This window comes from Electrophorus electricus, chromosome 2 (genome assembly GCF_013358815.1).
Source record: "Electrophorus electricus isolate fEleEle1 chromosome 2, fEleEle1.pri, whole genome shotgun sequence".
Classification (NCBI taxonomy): domain Eukaryota; kingdom Metazoa; phylum Chordata; class Actinopteri; order Gymnotiformes; family Gymnotidae; genus Electrophorus; species Electrophorus electricus.
The window spans coordinates 29,139,988-29,148,394 of NC_049536.1; positions in this window are offsets into that span (position 1 = coordinate 29,139,988).

An 8,407-nucleotide genomic window follows, 5' to 3' on the forward strand; every position below is an offset into this window, starting at 1 on the left:
ACAGGCCAAACTTAGACTGTGGATCAGTCTGTAAGACATCCATTTGCACAACACTGAGTCAAACTGTGCCCATCCATTAACAGAGAACTGTCTCTATCACTAAAGAACTATTACCTGTCTACATAATACGACCACATTTTTCCCTTAACCTCTTAACAGCTGTCAGTGCAGGATTGCTCAGGAGTGCTGCAGGTGACAGGGTTTCATTAGGGCTTAACAAATGACCTCCAGTACAGAAATCAGTCATATTCAACAGGCTGTGAGTCTGGTCTCCTCATATGTGACGGCACGGGGTTCATCTCTCATGCAGCCACCGAGTTCTGGCAGAGCAGATGCTTTTTCAGTCTGCCTGTAGACTGACGTTATAAATATTCATTGGTAAATTTTGCCTAAGTGTTTGTAAGAATTCCCATGTGCATTAAAGGAATATTTCAGAATTTTTCAACTAGAGGACTAGAGGACTTCCTTAAGATCTGTCAAGTTCAAGATGGAATCTGTGAAAAAATCCATAATATAGAAATAATTAATTAATTAATGTAGGAACTCTGTTCTATCCTGTATCATGTCATAACACAGAGCATAACATTTTTTCTACATGAGTGACTTCACTGAAAATCAATAGGTATGGTGGCAGGAAGCTATGGTTATAGAATAAGGGCAATGCTGTAATACTGCCCCAGATCTCTGTCAGCTGCACATGTAGCACATGGCTGAGTATCACTGACAATATTTCAATATGTTTCCTTTATTTACCTGAAACATATTTAATATTGAAAACCTGGGGCAGTTGTTGAAACAGAGAGTAGATGAGTATATGAAACATCACTATTATTTTTCATGTTTTTTCAGAACATAATTATGAATTCTTCAGTCAAAGGTATTTGCAAATTAGCTGTAAATATGCATGATAACATTTTAGAGATGGAACTACTTGTCCAGAGGGAAGAGCTTGTAATGTGGTAATATTATCCTACTGTACATATAGAAGTAAGCACAATTTTCCTAATCATGCAGGGATACCTCACAACCTTAGGGAAAGTGAAGGATTTAGAACATAAGTGATTCAACAACTACTTATAAATATTTTAATTGAGCTAAATTTTGTTCCTACCAAACAGAACTGCCATATGGCCCTCCAATGTTATTCTGCAGGTTATGATAGATTTAAAGTTTCTGTTTTCTTTTGTTTTTGCAATATGTGCCCAATCAGGGTTTTTCCCAGCATGTCCCAGACTCACACTACATGGAGAGCCACTGAAGCAGCCGGCCACCACTGATAGACCCCTGCTGAAGTAATCTTGGGTTCTTCTTGATAGCCTCGTGCACACACACTCCTGCCCGTTATCATGATTGACTCAGGAAAGCAATCACACTCCAGCTGGGTAATTATGTGCAAGTATAAACTAATCAATAACTGATGACTTACTGTATGGGTGCAGTCCCCAACCCCAACTGCAGTTAGTGCTGTCAGGCACATTAATCACCAACAATAGTAGTCACTACAAATTCAGTGTATTTTCCCAGTTTAATTGTTCTGAGTAAAATTAGAATAGAATTGCCTATGATAAAGTGCCTTTGGAATCAAAACAAATTTTAAAGCATTGTGTGAGTCTAAGTAATGAAATGAAATTACAGATGTATACACTGTGTATATGGATACAGGCATGTTTGCATAGGCCTGTGACTAAGTTCCCAAGGGGACTCAAGGGGAGAGATTCAGTTTCCTCTTTCTGAAAGTTCTTCCTTTCAATATACATGACTAAACTCAGATGCATCGTTTCACACACTTTATACATGCCATATAATTTGTGTGTACATACATATAAATGTGCACATTGCTACGTGCAATGTTGTGTTTGCCTGTTTTGGTCTTCTCCCCCCCTCCAGATGACCAGGTGACACATATTCTGTCCCATCAGCCTCTCAGCTCTCTGGGGGGTGGAGACATTTGTTTAAATACTGGCTGAGATAGAGAGGATGAGACACACACACACCCATACAAACACCATGACATGACTTAACCCTTGTGACGTAACACCATGACTTAAGGGTGAAGAGAGACACTTTGGTTATTTTTGCACAAACACACTCCTCTTAGAGATGGTTGCTAAATCATAGCTTCCGTTTCATTTTGGGAAGGTGGGTTTTAGACAGAATATCAGGGGTGTGCTCACATATTGCATCATATGGTTACCTGTGTAGAGCCGCAAAAGGTTAGGTGTGGGGCTTTTCCCCTGTACTGTGCTCTATATACACACATCTGCACTGTTTGCAGAACAACTCATTCATGAAAGGAGTTGTGCACAAGACAACTAAGTACAGCAGTGATGTCATAAGGGTAGTTACTGCAGGGAAGTTACCTTGCTAAAGAATGTTACCAGGTTGCCATCTATCAATGCATCTATGCATACATCAAATCTATTTTAAGAGAGGCACTGTAGTTATAATAAAATGTGCTTCTTGGTTTGCAACTGAGACTAAATATGAATGACAGAATAAATAATGTGTAAATCTTATCATATTTCTAACTAAAAGTTGATACTCGGATAAAAGCTTGTAAGCAAACATTTCCACATTTCCCCCAGGACACGTGCATGTTCCTCTGGTCCTTCATTAAAAATTCTGTTGTGTGATTTTGATGCTCCTAACAGACACCTGCCTATGGAAACCCTGTGGGGTGCCCTGGTTCTTTAAACAGCTTCTCAAACCTGTTGTGGCTGCTAACAAGCTGCGTCAGTCATCCTCGCTCTGCTGGGTCGGTGTTCTTTCTGGTAGCCTGTCAAGCACATAGTAAACACAGCACTTTCACAGCACAATCAGAGAAACAACTCTCCACACTAATGTACCTAGCCTGAGTTAAAGTGTTGGGCATTCATCAGATAAAGCTAATTAACTGGAATACCTCAGTATATAATTAGGTTTTTGCATCAGTTTGAGAGTTTAATTAATCAGTTTAGGGTTTGTTGAACATTTATAATCATTTCACAGTATAGTGAAATTCATTCAAAATAAAGTATGTATTTAAAAATGAAACCTATAGCTATGATGGATTATTTATCAGGATGAAAGGGTCCCACCCTGATAAAGGGATGAGGTCACAAGGCATGCTTATTAGGGACCGTGTTGTTTTTGTTCAGATTTCTTCTTCTGATTCTCTTCTAAAACAGTTTGGCCAGCAAAGACCATTAGTGCTGGAAACAATACATTTAGTACTGCGGTGCAGTACTAACAGATCCTAGATCAGAGCCTGATTGTGGTTCTATAGTACTCCATTTCAAATTTTGACTGAATAGTTATATACTGGAGTTTTGCGGTACCTACATGAGTCATTTTGGTGTGGAAAGGCAACCTAATTTTCCAGCGAATGCTTCTGTGTTTTGTTTCATTTGATTGATTACATGCACAGGCCTTTAGTTTTCTCGCTCAGAACTGATATGAGAGAAAAGTGAAACTCCATTATTTTGGGCTCTATCCCAAACATTAACCATGAAAATGAACTACAACACAATAATCCCTACAAATTCAAATAACTTTTACTTCAGAAGTGTTAGTGTACCTGACACACCAGGCAGAATATCAGTAGAGAATGGTTCTTAGAGATACGGCTGTGGGGTATTGGAGATGTGGTGATGCTGCCTGCTTGTTTAAGATCTTTGTTATCCCAGTGAGGAGGGTCTGGGAATGTCCCCGGAGTGATGAAGCAGCCGTGGTGTGGTATTTCTACCTGTTCGGCTTGTTTTTGTTTGTTAATGTCACTGAGAGTAAATTGAACCTGATCACTCAGATCATCACTGGGCACAGTCCACCTTTAATGTGTTTCTGAGTTTATTCCCATCAGAGACTATAGAAATTCTCATGCAGTCCTTCACCCTGATATATATATATATATACATACACACACACACACACACACACACACACACACACACACACACACTGCCTGCACAAAAAAAAAGATCACCACCTGGATTTAACTAAGCAAATAGGATAATTGGATAATTACTGCATGGGTGATTATGTTTCAGCTGGCAAAAGTTATTTAACCTGAACTGATGCAGTGAGTAGCTTCTCAATTGTTAAACAACCATGTCGAAAGGCACTTCCTGTTGTCATGGAAAAGATGTTAATCTGTTTCAGATGGGTCAAATTATTGGCATGCATCAAGCAGAGAAAACATCTAAGCAGAGTGCTGAAACTACTAAAATCGGGTTAAGAACTGTCCAACGCATATTAAAAAGTGGAAGGACAGTGGGGAGATATTATCTTCGAGGAAGGAATGTGGTCGGAAAAAATCTTGAATAATCATAATCGGCGATCACTTAAACTTGTGGTGAAATCGTGGAAAAACAACAGTAGAACTCAGGGATATGTTTAATAGTGAAAGTAAGAGTATTTCCACATGCACAATGCAAAAGGAACTCAAGGGGTTGGGACTAAACAGCTGTGCAGCCTTAAGAAAACCACTTGTCAGTGAGGCTAACCGGCAAAGACAGCTTCAATTTGCTAGGGAGCATAAAGATTGGACTCTGGAGCAATAGAATAAGGTCATGTAGTCTGATGAGTCCAAATTTACCCTGTTCTAGAGTGATAGGCAGCTGAAGTGATGCACTCATCATGCCTAGAACCTACCATACAAGCTTGTGGTGGATCTGGGGTTGCTGCAGTTGATCAAATCTAGGTTCAGCAACATTATGTGCCCAAACAATGAGGTCAGCTGACTACCTGAATATATTGAACAACCAGGTTATCCCATCAATGGATTTTTTTCTTCTGATGGCACGGGCATATTCCAAGATGACAATGCCAGGATTCATCGGACTCAAACTGTCAAAGAGTGGTTCATGAAGCATGAGACATCATTTTCACACATGGATTGGCCACCACAGAGTCCAGACCTGAACCCCACTGAGAATCTTTTGGATGTGCTGGAGAAGACTTTGTGCAGTGGTCCAATTCTCCCATCATCAATACAAGATCTTGGGGGAAAATTAATGCAACTCTGGACAGAAATAAATTTTGTGACAGTGCAGAAGCTTGTGGAAACAATGCCACAGCGAATGCGTGCCATAATCAAAGCTAAAGGCGGTCCAACGAAATATTAGAGTGTGTGACCTTTTTTTTGGCCAGGCAGTGTGCCTGGCACTGTTTGTATATAAATATTGGTCTGAGCCATAAAGGCACTTATGAGGCTACTGAGGTCAAGAAAAACACATTTTCAGAACCAACACCACCTGCTGCTGAACCAACACCACATGCTGCACCTCACATATCAACTGCCTTAATGCTTGCTCTTGCACAAACACACACACACACCCTCTGTAGTCATTAACATGGCTTGGATTTAATCATCTTGAGGGCCTTCAGTAGTTGCAGGGTCTCACTGAGCTGCATGTGTACTCAGCACTGCCTCCTTCATTTAGGAGATTACACTTGGACAGGCTGTTCCCAGTTCACTGCACTGGTAATCACTCATGCAGCCTCGGACCTGTGTGTGAATGCCCAGAGTCACTGGGTCTGTTTACAGGATCGATAACAATCAATAGCCTGAGAAATGTAAGTAGCTTGATTCTGTATTTGTCACACTTTAATCACAGTGCTTTATTTCTTTTCACATTAAAAATAATTGGAAACAAAAAGCTAGCTACTTAGCCAACTTAAAGATTTAAGATGAAATGCTCTGCATCATGTGAGCTGGACTGGATATTCTTGTTTGTGTTTGTCAAGCAACAACTGTAGTTTTTTCAACAGTAGTAACTTCCATCTAAAACCCCATTTATCCAACTGACCTTCAAAGCACAAACTGCATTACACTGATGGGAGAGCAAGAATGGTGAGAATTCATCCTCAGGATAATTTCATTATCACAAGGCTGTAAGGGTGAAGGGGTCATTTGAGGCTGTGTGAGATGGTGAGGTTCTCAAGACAAGACATAGAGGAAGCGTTTGGATGCTTTCACAGCAGTTCTGTTCCTTCACCTCCGAATTGTCTATTACATTTAGTAAATACAGAACGTCTGTCTTGCACACAAAACCCTCCGGCATGTCTATCAGCGTTTCAATATCTTAGGATATTCTGGCATCTATACAGGATATTAAGTAAATTAAGAAAATATTCAGATAGTATTCATGGCTATGCATTTTTGAGTCGTGATAAAATGCTCAGAAAATAGAAAACTCAATCAACTCATTATCTAAGTTTTAAGTCCCGCATATTCAGAATCTTGTGTGCTAGAAAACCAAATGTTGCAGTGCTGTAGCCTGACAACTGTAAAACCCTGCTATAATTTCCTATTCACTGACAGGTCAAATAAAAAACTGAACCCATCTTTACACATACTAAATCTTTACATATTTACTGCTTTACACTACTGAGCATTCCTCAAATAAGAGAGGCATTTTAGTGGAAGAAGTCACCATTCTAAACACTCTATTTGACCATATACCTGATACACATCCTTTTACTGATAGAGGTCTGTGGATTACATTAGCACATTGAAAAAGCATATTGAAAATTAAACCTATACATTTATTGGCCAACCTGTGTTTTTAAATCGGAACATACGCTGATCTATGTCCAGCACTCCCAGCTTTCAGAATCTTTAGTTTCTACTCTGTTATTGGAATAAAATGTGTGTGTAACGGCCCGAGTGCCACGAGCAAAACATACACACTCCCTCGACGGTGATAGACATTTATTGCCATACGTCAAAGACAATGGAACTCACAAAACGGTGAACACGAACACAAATAACTTGGAACATTGTGAATTTAACACGATCACTAACACAGGCTACGACAAACGTAATAACTGACGCACACACCAACAACAGTTTAAATACACACATACATTTACGGCATTTAGCAGACGCGCTTATCCAAAGCGACCTTCCCACAGTAAACCATGTGCAGGTGTGCGCTGATAACAGGGGCTTGGTTACAAACAAGAATAACGTTTAACTCCCACTGCACGCATATAACCAGCGGGAATGGGCGCATTCTGTGACAGTGTGTGGCATAGTTAAATCTCAAATGGCCTGCTTTGGCCTTATCTCTAGATACTAAACGAAAATGTTAACTTTAAAATGAAAGTAAAAATTTAAGAAGTACGTTATGTTGAAGGATTGTGTCTCGTGGACACAAAACAAAGATTAACATGTACCACAGTGTTGGAAAGAGGAAAATGAGAAGAAAAGTGTGATGCATGGTGGCAAAGGCATGGCTGACTATGGAAGATGTCTGCAACTCCTACAGTTTACCTAATGTAGACATACTCTCTTCAGATGAAAGCTGACAGTCTGTTCTTTAACCTCACGGTCACTGTTTCCTTCAATATTAAGAGCACTGGGTTTAGAGTCTTACAGACTGCACAAGATATCCATCCATGTGTACATATGTCTTCAGCACATTAGGGATCTGCTCCACACTGGGCTTTGGTGCCTCTGTACTGCCTGTTTAATGTTTTACCTGGTTACCTGATGTCAATCAATGGAAAATCAACTAGTTATATAATGCTAGCAGTTTTTGTGACAAAAAACCTTTCAGTTCTACAGGACCAAGACTGGGAAATACTGCCTCTGCACAGTGTATACATTACATTACTGACATAACAGCTGATTAAATATGAAGAGGCATTTTTAATACTGTTACAATTAAAAGAGACTGAAATGCATTCATTCATTCTTTAGATACACAAATGGGACTGCAGGAGATCTTTTCCCCTAGTGCTGACTGCCCAAACAAGACCCAGTGTAGATGTCATTTAATTGTTAATTAAAACGGCTTTTTAAAATGATTCTTGAGTACCAGATGCTGTAATCTTGCAAATTACTGAAAGTGACTACAAACAATTAAATTGAATTAAAATATCATTAATTGCATTTTTAAAAATCTGCCTTTTCCAATCCAAGCCCTTTGAAAACAGCTACGTTTCATAGTGCAAATCTGCTGTATAGTGTGTCAGTACTTCCACACTGACAATTTGGCAATGTGGATCTGCTGTCAGTTGGGAGAATGTTTAACCCACTGGGCCAATGTTTTGGGGGGGTTTTTTCAGACAAAAACATTGCAGAAGCCTGATCATCCATCTTGGTAACAAACCTGCTGCCAGCAGTTCTTTTGCACAGCGTCCAGTTAATGCTTTACAGGACTGTCGTTTAAAAATGACACATGGCTTGGTGAGGTGCAGCCAAGCAATATTGGAAACAGCTGAGGCTCCTGCACGGGTGGATGAGGGCACGCTGATGGATCGGCTGTGGTGGAGCAGAGGCGGATATTTATTTGATTATTTTTTTCCCAGGCTTAACTCAGGCATGAATCATAGAGGGGAGGAGATGTCTGGTTTCATTGCAGTGCTTCTAAGGAAACAAACTGAGCTGATACAACTAACATGTCCAACAGTCACAGTGTAT